This window comes from Podarcis erhardii (assembly GCF_964252035.2).
Source record: "Podarcis erhardii genome assembly, chromosome: 2".
Classification (NCBI taxonomy): Eukaryota; Metazoa; Chordata; class Lepidosauria; order Squamata; family Lacertidae; genus Podarcis; species Podarcis erhardii.
The window spans coordinates 45,240,388-45,258,793 of NC_138498.1; the positions used below are offsets into that span (position 1 = coordinate 45,240,388).

The following is an 18,406-nucleotide window of genomic DNA, read 5'->3' on the forward strand; positions in this document are numbered from 1 at the left end:
GAACCGGAGAGGCTCAGCCCCGCCCGCGAGGCGCCGAGACGCTCTAGGACGAGCGAGGGGGCGTCAGGCGAGCGCTTATGACTGTATATGGCAAAGGGGATCGCTCGTGGGTGGGGTCGGTGCTTCACTGCTGGGGCGCGGGGGGGGCGGCGGGGGACAGAAACCGAGGAGGTTCAGGGCCACCTGGGAGGCATGCCAGCTGCCTTGCTTTCTAAGCGTGTGGGCCGCTCGGTGGAAGTGAACTCTGCACATGCTCATGGTCACGTTTCTCTATGACTTGTCCTACACGTGTTGAAAAGGTATTCCAGGAATTCTCAGTTTTCCGGGCCGTTCCAGCTCCACACCGAGACGCAGCATACATGCCGAAGACTCTGTAGTAGTGTGTGTGACAACAAACAGCCGACTTTCTTAACAGGGGAGGAAGATTTATTAAACTGGATTGATGCGAAATGAAAGGGGGCGCTATGAGGGAACAGATGTTTCAGCACCCGGCGCTGCAGGACCACGAGCCCCCGCCGGGGGACAGCAGTGTGCCTTCATTTGAGGCTGCTACCGTAGAGGAAACGACATGGGCGATGCCAGCTATGCAAAGCTTGTGTATGTTTGTGTGTGTGTGTCTGTGATTCGAAGGAATAACTTTCATGTCTACTGCTGCCAAGGAGTTTCATTTTATATGGGCAAGAAGAAGGCAGAAGAACATTGCCTGTTTCATATCCCAGCTGCTGAGGCTGAATCGAGAGTGTTGCAGTCTAAGGAAAAGGACTCAAATCCTATCTTACTCTTTATTCACTCTCCTTGCCCTGATGGGCCACACAATGCTGCTAGGTAGCATTTATTTACCTGTGGTTCCAGAAGCCACACTCTGCTGTATAGTTTTGTTTTTAAAGATTCCCTCTTTGACATCCAAACTTATTTGCTGATCTACTCAGTCATGAACCACAACTGTGGTGTACAGAGAGCACAGGGCTACTGTTTTACTGGAGAGCAAGTCCCATTGAAAGGGACGCTGGTGGCGCTGTGGGTTAAACCACAGAGGCTAGGATTTGCTGATCAGAAGGTCGGCGGTTCGAATCCCCGCGACGGGGTGAGCTCCCATTGCTCGGTCCCTGCTCCTGCCAACCTAGCAGTTTGAAAGCATGTCAAAGTGCAAGTAGATAAATAGGTACCGCTCCGGCAGGAAGGTAAACAGCGTTTCCATGCGCTCCTCTAGTTCGCCAGAAGCGGCTTACTCATGCTGGCCACATGATCCGGAAGCTGTACGCCAGCTCCCCTGGCCAATAAAGCGAGATGAACGCCGCAACCCCAGAGTCGGTCACAACTGGACCTAATGGTCAGGGGCCCCTTTACCTTTACCTTTACCTTTCGTAAGTCCCATTGAACTGGGTTGGACTAATTCCTACATAGGATTAGCCAGCAGAGCCCATCAAACACCACAAAGTACCGCAGAACAAAAACTAACCAAATGGATCCGGGGACTTTTATCAGCCTGGGGGCCACATTCTCTCACGGACAAATTTCTTGGGGCCACTTGCATTGCTGAGAGGGGCCAGAGGCAAGTAGGTAGGGTTATGGGTGTGATTCTTTGCCTTTGTACAGTAAGCCACATTCTAGGCATGCCAAAGGCAGAGATTTATATACACACATCTCTCTCTATCTAGGCAAGGGCCATTTTTACAGTTCAAGAGCACTTTCCAGCCAGGCAAAAACTTTTGAAGAGAGTGTGGAGGAGGGGCATGGCTTGGAGACAGTTCAGAAGACGGATAAAGGGCCACATTTGACTTCCAGGCCTAAGGTTCTCTCACCTGACCCAGACAGACTTGCCAGCTATCAGGAAATACTCACATTTTAGGTAAGTCCTGGGTTTGGAGCTTGTTTGGTGTTTTAAGTTCTTATTTAAGGAAAACCATCTTGGGTGCGTGAAATATTTATTTGTTACACGTGCATATCACCTTTCCAAGGCACATAGCACTGTGTTTTTATCCCAAAGCAGCCCTGTGAGGTAGGATAGGCTGAAAGATTGCCGTTCTCATATGGCCACCCAGTTTGCTTCATCATTAAGTAGCAATGAGACTTTTTGCTTCTCACACCCCAGTCCAACACTCCTGCCTATTGTGCCACACTAGCTGCCAAGGAGCATTTGGCAAATGTATGCCTCCTCAACAGGAGCCTTGTGTTTTATTCTCTCACATCCCCCGCCTCATGCAACCGCGGAGATGAAAAACAAACTCCATGTGGGAAAGTTCCCAGCCGGGTTATTTTGGCTGCCTTGGGTGGAAACGTGTTATCGGCCTATGTGACTCAGGAGCAACTCAGACACCGTCTGCTCCCAGCTTCCCTTCCTGGGATGGCCTGGTATTAACCCATCCAGGGCTAGCAGGAGGTCAGTTCTGCTTCAACAAGCTTGCCCTGAGGCTGTAAGGAAGGAACATGGGCTGTTTTTGTCCATGTTGTGCTTCGCCTGGTTTGGGGTGGCTTTCAGTCTTGAGCCTCACCACTGCTCTCTGAGAGTTGATGTAGTAGACTGGCAAGGAGGAGTGTGAACCGGGACCCAGAGCCTGTGTGGTGGTTAGTGTGTTGGAATATGACCTAGTAGACCGAGGTTCTTCAAATCCCCACTCAGCCATGAAGCTCACTAGGTGAGCTTGGATCAATCATGGATCCTCAGCTTAACCTACCTCACAGGGTTGTTGTGAGGATAAAATGCAGTGGGAGAACCATGTACTTACTCCATGCTGAGCTCCTCAGAGGAAAAAAAATGTGGGATTGAAATGTAATAAATTAATTAATCCGCAGTTTGAATCCCTCCTCAGTCACAAACCAGGGCCTCAGCGGATTCTCGATCCCATTCCTCAACCCCATTCTTTGTGTTTCTTTACAGCATTCAACCCCAACAGGATTGCCACCAGCTTTTTTTTTTTTTTAATTCTCAGTCTAATTTGTTTTTATATGACATTTAGTTGTTTTTTTAATTCTAAGTTTAATTTGTTTTTATATGGCATTTTTAATATGGCATTTATCTTTGGGCCTTTCCCGACCCCCCCTGTAGAACTGGCATTTCTCTGTCTTCCTCCCTCCCTTTCCTAACCGCACTGTAATACTCCTTACTGTTCAGGCAAGTCTTGGCATCCTTCAGGGCTTTATGTTGACAAGGAAATCTGCCCAAATCCACAAATGGAGTGTCTAGAGTGGGACTTTCTGGCAGGGATTTCCTTGTACGCAAGGGAGATGAAACTTGCACAGCATGCCTTATTCAGCCTTGCAAATTCTAGTCAACTAAAATTATTAATCCGTAACATTTTTTTTTTTTTACTTGCCCACCTGACCAGAGAGTTACTGGATTAGTGCTTTGTGGTGTAAAAGAAACAAGTGCTGTAAACATCCCTTGCTAGTTGTCTGGAAGCGTTTTTTACCGCAAGCAACCAGGTGAATGAGTATTTACAAGCGAGCACAGAATCGTATTATTACTGCCCCTCCTCAGACATTCTCACACACCTTCTGTGCATGTTCACTTGCGCACACACTTTTGCTCTCATCTTTCTTCAGACACCATGTAAACAAACATGCTTTGTGACAGCTCTGAGGATGCTCATGTTTTATAGCATGTTATAGACAGTACATACACAGATGCACTTTCCCACATACTACCCAAAGACAAGACCTTCCACATTCTGCATCAGTTGCTCGCAATGCACCACCACTCTCTGCACATTTGCAGAACATAAAAGCAACGCTGTTTTCAGCCAAACGTGCACTGTGCGCTAAACATACGCTGTGCCATTCTTTACACCGAGTGTTCCTCACCCCCCACAAACACACCCACAGGCTGCAGTTAGTATACCCCTACATACTCCCACCTACCCTCTGCAGGCTTTGACAATTCACCCTATCACAAACCCCACACCACGTATATCACCCTCTCTGTGCACATATACACACACCCTGTCTCTGGCGTGCGGTTCCTTGGCAGCTGTTCTGCTCTAGGCACGTCCTAGTTGGAGAAGCCGCCCACACTTAAAAACAGATGATTTCACAGAAAAGCAAACAGGGGAGGCACAACAGGGGAGGAAGAATATTTAGGAATGGGAGTCAGAGGTCAGGAAAAGGGTCCTTAGCTGTCATTGTTTAGATACTTTGGCTGCTTTGAAGCAATCTCTCTGGTTGTGGGGAATGGGAAAACAAGAGAATATATTTATATAGCAATTCTTTGCTAAGAACTGGTGTACAATTGCCTCTGAAGTGTGGTGCATTACCCATTCGGACAGAACGGAACAACACCCAGCTCTGGAACAGGAAGTGATTAATTCCATGAAGAGCAGCCAGGGAATTTTAGGGAGCAGGAAGAGCAGAAACGGCTGGCTGGGCAATGAGCCAGAATTCTGTGGCTTGTACCCCAGCTCCCAGCCAATGTGTTTGGCCTTGGGGAGTTACATGACTTTGAGAACCAGGATACTCCACTCCCTTTGTGCCACAATAGGATGCTAGGGTGAGGGCTGGTTCTAAGTGGACATAGGCACCCACAGCCCAAGATCCCCCCAAATCCACTCTCTTTTCTGTTCCCACTGCTTGAGCCTCAGAAGTCTGCAGCCAGCCCAGGCTCCTTACAAAACTGCCTCTCAAGCATCCCTCCCTCTCTCCCAACCAACTCAAGGCGTCATCTGTTCCGTCTGGTCTCTGCTTAGCGGTGGTATTCCAGCAGCTGGCAAAGCTGTAAACAGGCAGGTAGACAAGCCAACACCCCAGTGCTGAAGCCAAGTTGCTCCTACCTGGTCATTAACTCCCAGTTTGCTAATGACCTTTAATAGCTGCTAATTACAGCCTGGGCAAGGGAGGGACACAGCCAGGTGCCAGTGTCCAGATCAGAGAGATCCAGAGCATGTTTAGGGGCAAGGGATGCTGTAGGGCCAGAGAGGGTGGGAAGGGAAGACGCAGACCCAAAGGAGAAAGAGAGAGGTGGAGAATGCGTGAGTTGGGGAAGAGCTGTACCTCACTGGTAGAAGGTCCCAGTTTCAATCTCCAGGTAGGGCAGGAAGAAGTCCCTCTCTGAAGGCCTGGAAAGCTGCCTGTCAGCATAGTATTGAGCTGGATGGAGCAATGGTCTAACCTGGTATGAGGCAGCTTCCTATCTTTTTACATCCCTTGGTGGACTGACTTTGGAGGCAGCTGTCCCAGGAGGACACAGCTGAATGAACCTAGCACAGCGAGGCCTCTGCTTTAGTCTCCAGTTGAGATTTCCCAGCTGGCAGTGAGGGGCGGACAGAGTCAATTTGGGGCTGTCCCCAAGGTCAGAACAGGGAACTACATAAATGATCCAGCAATAAAGTCACCCACCCCATTTCTGGACCATTCGATGCCCCTGTTTAGGTTGGGATCTGCATAAGGCAGGATCTTGTAGTCTGAGATTAGCAGGTGTTGGGGGAAGGAGAAGAGGACTGAGGCAATGAGGCATGGACTACTGTCCCTTATTTTGAACAGGGTTGTTATTCTGTCAAACTGTCATACCCACTTTTGGAGCACATCAAGGATGCACTTTTATCTGTTTATTGCATTTATATCCCACTGCTTTTCCTCCCCCCGAGGCGCTGAAGGTGAAGTACATGGTTCTCCCTTGCCTCATTTACACCTCACAGCAATCCTGTGAGGTAGGTTAGGCTAAGAGGCAGGGGCTGACCCAAAGACCCCCATTGAGCTTCATGGCTGAGTGGGGATTTGTACCCTGGTCTCCCAAGTCTGAGTCCGACACTGGCTCTAACCACTATACTACACATGGGTGAGGATGAGATGGAGATGTCTTCCCGAATTGCTCCTTCCTTAGAGCCAAGAAATCCATAACTGTTTGGCCGCTGTGAAGTGGGAGAGCATTCGCAGTGAAATTAGTTGCAGCCAAGAGACAGTAAAATATGTCTTTGGGCTGTCCAAAAAACAAGAGTGCTTGGACTGGGATCAAAACTCTTCCACGCATCTCTCTCCGCCTCCTCCTCCTCCTCCTCCTCCCCCAGCAGATGTTCTCACCAGAGACCCCTCTCCCACCCTTGCCAATGCCCACTTCAGAGCAGCCACGGCTCTGACCCCGGCTAGCATACAGAGCCTTTCCCGGCAGGCAAGTGGCTGAGCCCAGGGCCCTGCTGGGAAGGGAAGTCTGCTCTCTGTGACTCATGCACTGGGCGAGGCAATCCCCCCTCCCTTCGTGACCGCAGCCACCACCAGGCTGTAGTCCAGATAGCAGCGGGGAGGAGGGAGGTGAAACACAGCACGCATGCACGCACGCACACACAAGAGAGCTCAACTCAATCCTTCCCTCCTTCTCTCTGTATACTTGAATGGCTCCCCTAGAATCCCCATGTGTTGCAGGCAGTATGTTTGCCATAAGAGCTGTACACTACTTTCTAATGTGCACATACAAATGTTTGTTTAGTGCTGTGCGTGTGTGTGTGCATGTATACAGAGCATCTGGCCTTGAATGCATATGTGGTGTGTATGTGTTACAAAAGAGGAACGGCATACAAATCTGTTGTGTTTTATTTTTTAATGCATCCTTTTTCTGTAACATGGCAAGTAGTGTGTGTGTTATTTCTGGCTGGGTTGCATATAGTGTGTCTCTGGGTGTACGCACACACACCTTGGGTTTGTGAATGGTGCTCTGTTACTGCAGCCCTATGTTTTGTGCTTGTGGACTTGGATCCCCAAGTTCTCAGGCTGTGTACACGTGTATACATTTCTGAAAACTGAGGAACCGCTTGGATTTATGAGTTTTGCTGTATGTAGTACCACAAACTTCTGTCCATTTTGCCCTGTACATCATTTAGGATAACTATTTCCATGGTTTTGTTAATTGCCTATATGTTACCTCCAGTGCGAAGGGACGCGGGTGGCGCTGTGGGTAAAACCTCAGCGCCTAGGACTTGCCGATCGCATGGTCGGCGGTTCGAATCCCCGTGGCGGGGTGCGCTCCCGTCGCTCGGTCCCAGCGCCTGCCAACCTAGGAGTTCGAAAGCACCCCCGGGTGCAAGTAGATAAATAGGGACCGCTTACTAGCGGGAAGGTAAACGGCGTTCCATGTGCTGCGCTGGCTCACCAGATGCAGCTTGTCACTCTGGCCACGTGACCTGGAAGTGTCTGCGGACAGCGCTGGCTCCCGGCCTATAGAGTGAGATGAGCGCACAACCCTAGAGTCTGGCAAGACTGGCTCGTATGGGCAGGGGTACCTTTACCTTTACTACCTCCAGTGCAGTGTGTCACGTATGTTCTGTGACCGTGTGTCTTTCTGGGAAGTGTTGTTTTGTGTGGTTGTGCCTCTGTGGCTGTCGGGCTAAGTGCATCTGAGGCTTCGCTACAGGTAAAGGCAGGTGGTGTACCCAGTGACCTTGTTTCCTTCACCCCTTGCTGTGGCATGCGAAGGGAAGCAGTCGGGACTTGCAGTGGGAGGAGAACAGAGAGAGGAGCCCGGCTAGCACAGTTCCCCGTTCCCATGACAGCAAGGAGACCGTGAATTGGGACATATCCCCACACCCATTATGGCGCAAGTTTTGCTTATGTCACACACCATTGCCATGGTAGCAGCTGCTTCCTTTATTGTCTGGCAGATCCCGGGACCTCAACAATGAACTTCCTGTCGTGGGAGGGAAGGAGCTTCCCAGCTGGGGGTGGAAAGGGAAGGGGCAAAGGTGACTGCTAGGACCTGAGGCCTTTCTACCTAGAGGGCTTTGGGTTCAGCCAGCTGCATAAACCACGTACCAAACAAGATCCACTGCCAGCACAAGATCCACTCCCCAAATTATAGCCGTTTCCCACCCCCAATCACTTTTCTTCTGCCAATAACACAACATGTACATGGCTTATCCTCAGTGTGGTGTTCCTTGTTGTTTTGGATAGCCCCAAAGTCCAGACCCTTATGTCTTTATAGGTTGCCTCCCTGCAGGGGGAAGGCCTGGTGCCAGTGTGGAGCTTGATATTCGAGAACATACCCCCCACTCCCAGCTTCCCCCTCTTAACTGGGCTTGGTCTAGCACAGCTGCTGGGAAAGGGAGCGGAGCTGAGCTGACACAGGGATAGTGTGTGGGGAGCAGCTCCCAGGCCTTGGAGTGCAGCCCAGTTTGAGTTAACCCTTCCCTGAGCACCAATGCAGGATGTGCCAATCTGTGGGGGAGGCAGCACTTGCTTCCAGCTCTGTGGGCAAATGGCAGTGATTCACCACGGGATCCACCCACCCACCGTCCAGGATCCCCAGCTATGTGCCATAGCAATGGGGAGCAAGGAGTAAGCCACCAAGGGGGCAAAAGAATGGGGCAAAGGCAAGTAAATAGAAACTGAATGAGAAGTATGTTATCGGCACTTCCTAAAGAGAGAAGACTTCCACATCTCTTTGCTTACTTACTAGGCACATATTTGACATGGACCTAAGATGATTTAGAGGGGAAAGAGGTGTTCTATCCAGTTTTCAAGCCCTCGTGTCCCACCTTCTCCCACATCAGCCAGCTCTTCTAGCTGTGGTCTAGAATTGAATCAATATGTATACAGGGCACTTCCAAGTTGTTGCTGTTTTCAGGTGGGATTTGATCACATTCTGGTAATTATTCAGGTTGAGTAATTATAGTTAATTGAGCAGGGGGTTATCTTGTGCAACTCACCCACTTTCCCAAAAGTTTTTTTTTTTTTTTTTTGCGATAAAGTAAGTAATGGGGAAATGCACTTGGAAGTGTAGGATGACACTTGCTTTGATGCAACATCATCTAACCTCCCTATGAACAAATCAGAACGAATGCTCCTTAAATCAGGTCTGGGGAACCATTGACCTCCAGATGTTGCTGAACTACAACTCTCATCAGCATTAGCAAGCATAGCCAGTGACCCTAATTGATGGGGCTTGTAGTTCAGCAACTAAGGCCCTGTTTATGCACAGCTATTGTTCATGTGTTGCACAAGATCCAGGCATAAATGGCATTTCAACAAAAGGAAATGCTTCAGACCAGTAGTTTCCTAACAGTTCACACATGCAAGACAAACCTATCCACACAGAGATTTTCCTCGCTCCCCCAGTATTTTTATATTTATTATTTTAATTTAGTGCTGCCATAAGCCATATCTATTATCTCTCAAAGTAGCATTTCTGTTGCAGGAGCATGATTTTCCCAGCAGTCAACCTGCAATATTTTGCCACTTGGGAAATATTATTCCAGCCCACCCATTGTGATTGTAAGTGGTGTGTGGGATATCATTAAGTGTGGCAGGCACCAAATGGATCGTGCCTGAATCTTTACAAAATTGTCTGTTTTTTCTTCGCTGTACCACTAAAGAATAGAGCACGCGTGTGAACCAAGATTTTAAAATAAAATACTAGCAAGGATTCCCTGTCATAGCCCTGTCATTTCATGAATGTTTTTATTTAGTGCTTGGAAGTCTGTGGACTTTATTTTCAGCCCCAGAGCATGAATCTCCCGTTTTTCTTTTACATCACAAACAGGAATATGACTGCCTTCGCTGCTACAGGTATCCCCTCCTTTCTCTTAGGTAGGAGCAGAATACTGTATTGTGATACTGACGCCTAATGCATGCTAGTGCAAATATAATGCTAGTGCTAAAATCCTGTGCCCAATTACCTGAGAGTAAGTCTGCTCAGTGGGAGGAAACTGATTTCTTGGATCCATATCTGCCCCAGGTTTGGTACAAAAACTATTATGGTTGACATGTATCGGGGGAGAGAGGGAGCATGGCCCTGTCGGTTTTCCTTGATGTTTCAGCAGCTTTCAGTTTCATTGGCCATATAGTGGCTTTCTGGGGTAACTGTCTGAATTGGGAGTTGATGGGTACTGTGGTGCTTGGGGGATATAGCTCAGTTCTGTGGATGGTCCTGTATAGAGTTTCTCAGGTGTTCTCTCCCATGTGTTTAACATGAAGCCACTGGGTATAGTCATTCCGAGCTCTGTAGCACATTATCACCAGTACACTGAGAATGTGCAGTTCTGAAGTCTCCTTTTCATCTTCGGCTGGTGAGGTGGCGGATCTGCTGAACTGGTGTCTGGTCATAGCAATAGACTGGATGAAGGTCAATAAACCTAAGCTCAGTCCAGACATGACCAAAATGCTATTAGTGGGTGGTTCCTCTGAGCAAAGGAACCGTCTCTAGCCTGTTCTAGATGGGGTCATGCTTCAGGGTTCTCCTGGATTTGTTACTGTCAGTTGAGGCACACCGAGGTGGCCTCAGTTGTGCAGAATGCTTCCCCCCCCCCCCCAGCTTCAGCTGGTAGCTTAGCTATACCCTTTTCTGGCTAGGAACAATTTGACTTTAGGAACCTACAGGTTGGAGAACAAAAAGGCCTGTACATGAAGGTGCCTCTGAAGATGGTTCGGAAACTGCAGCATATGCAGAATGCCCAGGTCATATTGCTGTCTGAGAGTCGGCAGTTTGGGATAGCACCTGTCTTAGTACAACTGCAGTGGCTGCCTATACAGTCATACCTCGGGTTAAATATGCTTCAGGTTGAGCGTTTTCAAGTTACGCTCTGCGGCGACCCGGAAGTAACAGAGCACGTTACTTCCTGGTTTCACTGCTCACGCATGCGCAGATGCTCAAAATGATGTCACGCGCATGCGCGGAAGCGGCAAAATGCGACCCGCGCAGTCGCATGTTACTTTCTACTCAGGATGCGAACGGGGCTCCAGAACGGATCTCGTTCGCATCCAGAGGTACCACTGTATACAATTTTGAGCTAGTTTACACCTATAAAGTGCTAGTTTAAACCTATAAAACTTTATACAGTTTGAGACCTCAATACCTAAAAGAACGCTTCTCCTGGCATGCAACTACCCAGGCCCTTAGGTAATCATCCATGGCCTTTCTCCTTACGCCTCCCTCCAAAAGAGATTTGGCAGGTGGCAACAAGGCAGGTAGTTGTGCCCCCCATCCCAATCTATGGAATGCTCTTCCCAGAAAGGCCCCCCTAAGCACAAACACTTACGATTACTGTATTCTTTTTGCGACTGTATTCTTTTTGCGACTGGCTTTCTTCTCCTCAGCATGTGATAGAATACGATGAGACAGTTGCCTTGGCTTGTTGGGCATGTCCTGAGTTGTTGATAATCTTTTTGTTTTTGGAGGTTGGTGTGCTTTTTAACGTTGCTTCATATTTCTGATAAGTCACCAAGAATTAGACAACTAACAAATTAATTAAATTAATGATGAAGTAATCTCCTAGGCCCATGAGTCTGAGAATGATCAGATGGTGCCACCTACAAACACCCCCCCAATGATGCTCAGATCAGCTAAGGGCTTTTTCACGTTACCAAATTCATATTAAGGCTTATTCCTGTATAGACATTTCTACCATGCTGTTCTAAAGCAACTGTTAATCAAGGAAGCATGCAACAATTAAAACCAACAAATCATCATAAAATATTGTTATTTTAAAAATGCAAGGTGGACAAGCATGGCAGTTTGTTGGGTGGTCGTCCAATCAGGGGACAAGAGAGATAAAGAAACAAAAAACATCCTGAGAGAATTTTTTGCTTTTAGACCCCTTGCCTAAAAACTAAGGGCCAAGACTAGCTTATTTTCCTCTTGGAAAATAAACTTCCACCTGGGGTTTATCAGATCCTGTCATAACAGGTCTTGGGAAAGCCTTAAAGACCTATTTGTTCTCTTTGGCTTTCTTTTGAGCTGTTGCTGTATTGGAGGGCTGGTGGCTGGATAGTTGGTTTATTACAATTACTGGTTTTATTAATGAACTGAGCAGGTTTCTGTACCTTCTCTTCTGTAAACAACATTGGGAGGGTTTCAACCACACAACTCAAAATATTTTAAATAATTGAAAATGAATTTCAACAGATTTTGTCCTGAAGCTGCAAAAAACACACTAGGCTCTGCCTCAGCACTCACCCAAAGATGCTGCACCCTGCCCTGCCTCATGTATTCAGTCCTGGAATCATTATGGAGTTCTGGATGCCAGATTTAAAAAAAATATTATTTCAAGAGGTGGCAAACCAGATTCCTACACATAAGCGAAGAAAGGTGAACTCCGCATGTATCCAGTCATCTGATAGGATCTTAAAGCATGTACTCTGCTGCACACCTTCTGTGCAGGAATTTGGAAACCTGTGATGTTGCCTTACGCGGAAAATAGCAACAGTTGTGTGTTTTTGCAAATGCAGAGGCTATTGTAGGGGGCACGCCTTGTGTGTGTGATCCTACTCTTTCCTTGTGTATTCCAAACAAGAGGCTAGAAAGAGGAAGCCACAAGGCCCCCAGAATCCTCTTCAGTTTCCCAGCTGAATGTTATTTTTATTATTTATTAATTCATGAATCATGTTTTTAATGCCTGTCAAAGTGATTTACAAACACACACACACTCACACACATGCTAGAAATAGTTTTAAAAACAGTACACACAGTACACCTACACCCCAGATATAGGTGTAAAAACAATGCAAAATGAACATCTAAGGCAGAGACTTTTTCGCCCAGCTGGAAAAGCAAATAGCAGCATATTTGTTTGCCGTTGGGTGCATGGGTAGTGGAAAGCCAGTTGTAGAGCGGGAAGAGACCGCAAGGGTCATCTAGTTCAACTTCCTGCAATGCAGGAATCTTTTGCCCAATGTGGGACTTGAACCCACAGCCCTGAAATTAAGAGTCTCATGTTCTACCAGCCGAGCTATTTGTCACACGCATGCAAACTCTGTGTCTTTACATGTGCATGGAAGAAACATAATGTGCGAAGCGGCCCAAATGGGAAGACACAATTGAGAATGGATGTAGCAGCGACAGGGAATGAGAGGCATAACTTTTTGGATAGCATGGGGTGGGTGTGGGGAATGGGGAACGGGGAAGCTTCCCACTGAGTCGATCCAACTTTTTGTGCCCTATCCAGCTCCATCTGGCTCGGTCTGCACCTCCCTGCAGGGCCCCCTCCCCGCCCTTTGCAGCTGTGTCGCCTCCGGCTTGGAGCCATTTGGATTTTGCAAACTAAGCAAGGTCAGGCCAGGAGAAAATGTGGAAGCGACAGCCCTGGGGGAAAACTAGGGTGCTGCAAGGGCACTCCCTTCAGCGTCAAAGCCTCCATAGCCGTGCTGTTCTAGTGCCAGGAAGCACTGTAATTATTGGGGTCACGAGGCTATGCCTTTTGTAATAGCTGGCTCAATCAAAGCTTTCCCTTTTGCAAGCAGTGCGCCCCCAGTTGACTTAAGGCGGCAGCAGGGTGTAGCGCTCTGGCAAGAGGTGCCTGCTCCAGACAGCACTGAAACGCAGGCATTCACAGCCATTCAGTTTGAGTAATTCCAGCCACCTCCTTCACTTCCTCTCCTAAATTGCCCAGCAGGATTGTTGTGTGGCAATTAGAGAGCAAGCTGCTCTCCGCCCCAGAGGCAGCTGCATCGCAGAGATCCCTTTATAAACAGCTGCTCATGCCCTAGAGAGAACTGTAAACTCTGCTCTGGGCAAGGAAGGCATCAGTGTTTAACTCAGTAAAGCTCTTTAATGTCTTCTGGTGGAAATGATACTGGACATTGTTGCCTGGTTCCTGCTTGCACACACAGAACTTCACTCTGTCCTCTCTGGGGCAAGCCAGAATTGTCCTAAATTATTTTCTTTTCATCTCATACCTATCCCCAGTCTCTGTTTTCATCTCTTTGGAGATTATTGCCAACCATCGCCTCCATTATTATTATTATTATTATTATTATTATTATTATACCCCGCCCATCTGTCTGGGTTGCCCTAGCCACTCTGGGTGGCTACATAATAAAACATCAAACATTTAAAACTTCCCAATACAGTGCTTCCCAATACAGATCTCTTCTTAAAGTTGTATAGTTCTTTATCTCCTTGACATCTGATGGGAGGGAGTTCAGTATCCTCAAGGATTTCATTGCACACAGATCTGGAAAGGTGGGTTTTACCATCCGTTTCCCACAGAATAGTGTAGGAATCAATGGGAACCAGGTTTTCTTGTCTTGGACAAAAGGGGTACAGACCTGAATCATAGTGCTGGTAGGCCTCCTTCAGACACACTAATTCTCACCTCCACCCATTCCTCATTCTCCTATTAGGGTCCTTGGGGACTCTCCTTCCCATGTACATTGGTAACATTTTTGTGTTATGCCATGCCAAGAAAGGGCGTTCTCACATTCTATAATTCAATTGTAATATATTCAGGCCAGCTGGAGCCAGGTATGAAGAACCATTTCAGCCCAGGGGCTACATTCCTGTATGGGCAAACTTCCAGAGACCACATGCCAGTGGCGGGCTGTGCCAGAAGCAAAAGAGGGCAGCGGGGACATATGACCTGGGCAGAGGGGTGTGTGGCCTGGGGAAAGTCCTGCAGGCTAGAAAGAGAGCCCTGGAGAGCCGCAGTTGGACCCTGTGAGCCCCACCCTGAGCTGGAACATTCATTTAGTTTTAAAGCATCTCACTTCCACTTTCTCTCTTGTACCAACAGCATCCACACATGCACACAAAAAAGTGGCTCAGATGTGCTTTGTCATGTCAAAGCGCAGAGTATCTTTAGATTGATTCAGAAAAGTATTTGGCCGCTTGTGCTTATTCAGGAATAGGACCTGGAGTGTGAAATCCCTTGAACTCCATTTCTGGGGTTGAGATCTGATTCCTAGAGCAGGAGGAAGCAGGGAGAACCAGAATGTCTGGGTTCTGTATGTCCTGTTCGGGAAAGGAAGGGGTTCTGGGTTTCCTAACTCTGTCAGTGACTCAGGCCGCAATCCAGTTATTCTAGACCATCCAGTTGCTTTTAATAGGGCCACTCCAGAATAAACGGTCTGTGGAATGAAACTTCAGTGTGTTCTTCCTCTTTTTGCTCCGTGTGCCCTGAGCCAGAATCAGTATCCTGTAGGAAAGTATAGATGAACAATGACTCCATGGTTCAGTATTATTGGCAGTGTGAGACCAGCCATGTGCTCACTTGATCCTTGTTCATTTAGGCTGATTAAAGCAGCCAGGGGAATGGGTGAGGAGAATGGTAAATGCCTCCTTAGAGGAAGACATAGTTCCACCTAACCTTAGGATCACTGTGAAGAGACTACAACTGAAAAAACAAACACATTCTTTAGATCCCTCTGTATTGCATGACTACCCACCAGTCTCAGATTTGCCATTATTGGGCAAGTTTCCAAGTGGCACCTCAGTTTTGGTAAGGGGTTGTTTGTTTTTGATGAAATTGATTATTTAGACCCCTTTCTATCCGATTTCAGGCCTGGTTTGGGGACTGAGACAGCTTTGGTTGCATTGGTAGGCAATATTTGTCAAGAATTTGAAAGGCAGAGTATGTCCCCGTTGGATCTGCTGGGCCTCTCAGTGATGTTCATCTCCATGACCATAATATCCTTCTGGAATGACTGATGAAGTCTTGAGTTTAGGAGGAACCATTTTGCAGCAGTTCCACTCCTTCCTTGAAAGTCAGTTCGAAAAGGTAGAGTTGGAGGACTTGGTGCCTTGGCCACTGGGTTATGGTGACATGCAGGGTTAGATCTTGTCCTCCTGATTATATATATCTACATGAAGCCACTGATAGAGATCATACATGAATTCAGGGGTGCACTGCTACCAATATTTAGATTACTTCCAACCTCACTTCTCCTTTTCATCTAACAAAATGAAAGCTGTTGATGTTCTAAATTCAGTGAGTGGATGAGGGCTTTCAGTAACTGAAGCTTAACTCAGACAAGACAGTGGTGCTCCTAGTTAGAAAGGAGATGAATTCTGGAATAGGAATTCAAAGTGTTTTGAAGTGGCAGCTGCAGCCAGAAGTGCCTTTGGTCAGCTGAGGCTGCTGTGCCAGTTGCATCCTGAGGTCAGACCTGGCTACAGCAGCACATGCCTTAGTCACATCTAGGTAGGATTATTGAAGCACACTTTATGTGAGGCTGAGTGCCTAGCTGTTGGACACAGGGCTCCAGTACTGGGCTATATAAATCATTTGTGGATGTGAGATAGGGGAATTAAATTATGTGTTGCCTCTGTGCGCAAGTATGAATATGACCTATGCTCACTAGGTGGTCTTACACAAGCCGTTATTTCTTAGCTTGTCTCTCCCTTCCCATTTGCAGAATGGGGGATAATGACACTGATATTTTTTTTAATGGATTACAGCTACTGTATTTCCATACAGCAGTTTATTGTGGACTCAGGGCTGCCCATCCATGCAAAGGTCTCTCTTTTTTGATACAGTCCACACAACATCCTCATCAAAATGCCATCCAATATCAGCCCCCCCCCATTAAACCACATTTACCGTTTCTGTGGGATTTTATTTACTTACTGGATTTGCTGCATAAACTGTAAATCCAGTTTAAATGGGGAAATAATGCAGGATGGCATTTATATGAGGACCTTTGACAATTTGTATTTATTAAGTTTATATCCATCCATTCCTCCCAAAGGAGACTAGGGTGGCAAACACCAAAGTAATGGAACAGCTGATAAAAAAAAAGAAATTGTAAAAAAAAATATCCACGCATGAGCAGCCCCAGACCACAGTAAACCATTCTGTGGAAGCACCTTAACTGCATGTGAAGCACTTTGAAGACTTGAAATCCCAATGCAAGTGTCAAGCTCACAACTTATCCCAAGTTGTGTCAAGCTCACAACTTATGCACATTCAACTTGTGCGTGTTCAGTTTTACACATGGGGGAGGATACGAAAAAATAAATAAAGTAGGTAGGGATCTGGGGGAAAATGACTTTGGCAATCCCACCTGCCATTGAACTCAATGTTGTTGTTGTTTTGACTATACACGATTTTGGCTTTAGAAGCAATCCCCGAGATGTAACCCCCACATAAGCTGTGGGCTTACTGTACTGTTCCAAATGCACTGGAAACCAACCAATGGGAACACCCTGCTGTATGCCCGGCTGTATATAGTGCACGTTCATAGGCAGATCCTGCCTCAGAAGGCCCAGACTGGCCGGACTATTTCCTTGTCCTCTGGCTCTGTCCATCATGGTTTGGGAAAGCCCTGTCACTACACACTCTTGTTCTCGTTTTTGCATTGACATTTCTGTAAATTGGGGGGGGGGGATATAAAAGTTCGTTTTGATTCTTAGCAAAGGAAACCCTAACCTCACTCCTGCTCCTCCTTGATGTATGTATAGACTGCAAGCGCACCTTCCTCCCCGTTTCCCTATACGAGTCAATGCGGTCTCCTAGTCATGTCATCTTCCCCTTATGTTCATGTACACACAAAACATTGACGGTGAGGAGGAGGGAGTCGGGGACGCGCCCGCAGATTTCCCCCCTTAGGAGCCCCCGGGGGTTGCTCCCCCCTCCCGCGGAAGTCTTTAGCCCAGGAGCGCTTGGCCTTACTCTCCGGTGCGAGAGGCACTCTGCACGTGCACGTCGGAATTGCTCGCGGGCTCCGGGGTTCCGCTCGGAAAAGCTTGTTCTGAAAGCTCGGCCAGTCGCAAGGCGAGGGTGTGTTTGTGTGTGTTGACTCTTAGCAGCCAGGCAACGTGGTTAGGGTCGCTTCGGCGCTGGGGGGGGGGGCGCGACACTGGAGGGGGCTCTGCTCCGCGCTGGATCCGCGACTAGGACCGGGGAGGAGAAGGGAACGGCCCGCTTTGCCGCCCCTCCTTCCGGCCGTATTGTTAACCCCGGAGTGCCCGACCCCAAGGGACGTGGAGCCTGAGCGGATGAGGGGACAAGGCAGCTCCCTGACTCGGCACTTTCTGTGCTGCTGACTCGGGGCTTTCGGGGATCCCTGCCGCCGCCCCCCGGCGAATGCGTCGGAACTGGCTCTGCCCCCGCAAAAGGGCAGCGGGTTCAGCCGGGCTGCGTGCGCGCGCGCGCCTCGCCCTGCCCTCTCCCCTCCAGGATGTGAGCAGGGTTCCAGGAATGAGGTTGAACCCGTTGGGCCGGTCCCCGCCTGGAGGCCCCGGAACCTCATTCCCTGGCGCTGAGCAGGCCGGACCCGGGAGCCACAACCTCTTCCCAAGGCGCTGGCCCGGTGCCAGACCCAGCGGCTCCTTGTACCGGGCTTCGTTAGGTGGGAAAGATGGGCAGCTGCAGGCAGGGGACTTTGAAGGGGCTGGTGTGTGCCATTTCACACACCCACCCACACCCACCCACCCACCCTTTCTAATTGACCAAACAGCTCGTTTATGCTTCATGATAACTTGGCTTGTTAAAGCTTCTGGGGTCTCGCCCGTTTCTTCAGGAACTCTGTGCTTTACCTTCTTATTTTGCCATCACCACGCTCCCACTTTACAGGAGGAGAAACTGAGGCTGAGAAATCACGACTCAGGCAAGGCTCCGTCACGCTTTGCGCCGCGCAGCAAACCCCTTGTTTGACGTGGGGCCTAGTTCTCAAGAACAGATGAGCTGTAAACCTGTTTCCAGATAGTACTCTTCAGATTTCAAAAAGGGGCTCACATGATGGAATGCTCACACGCTACTAAGTGTTGAAAGCTAGT

General features: G+C 48.2%; 1 long non-coding RNA gene across 1 annotated transcript in view; it reads left to right on the forward strand.

Annotated features, from left to right (window-relative positions):
- Positions 1 to 2: 2 nt before the first annotated feature.
- The window catches only part of LOC309333407, a 48,937-nt gene continuing 30,533 nt past the window's right edge, over positions 3 to 18,406 (forward strand). Inside the window, exons 1-2 of the long non-coding RNA XR_014152498.1 lie at positions 3 to 601; positions 1,659 to 1,849. This is a non-coding gene — a long non-coding RNA (uncharacterized lncRNA). The remainder of the gene's footprint in view (positions 602 to 1,658; positions 1,850 to 18,406) is intronic.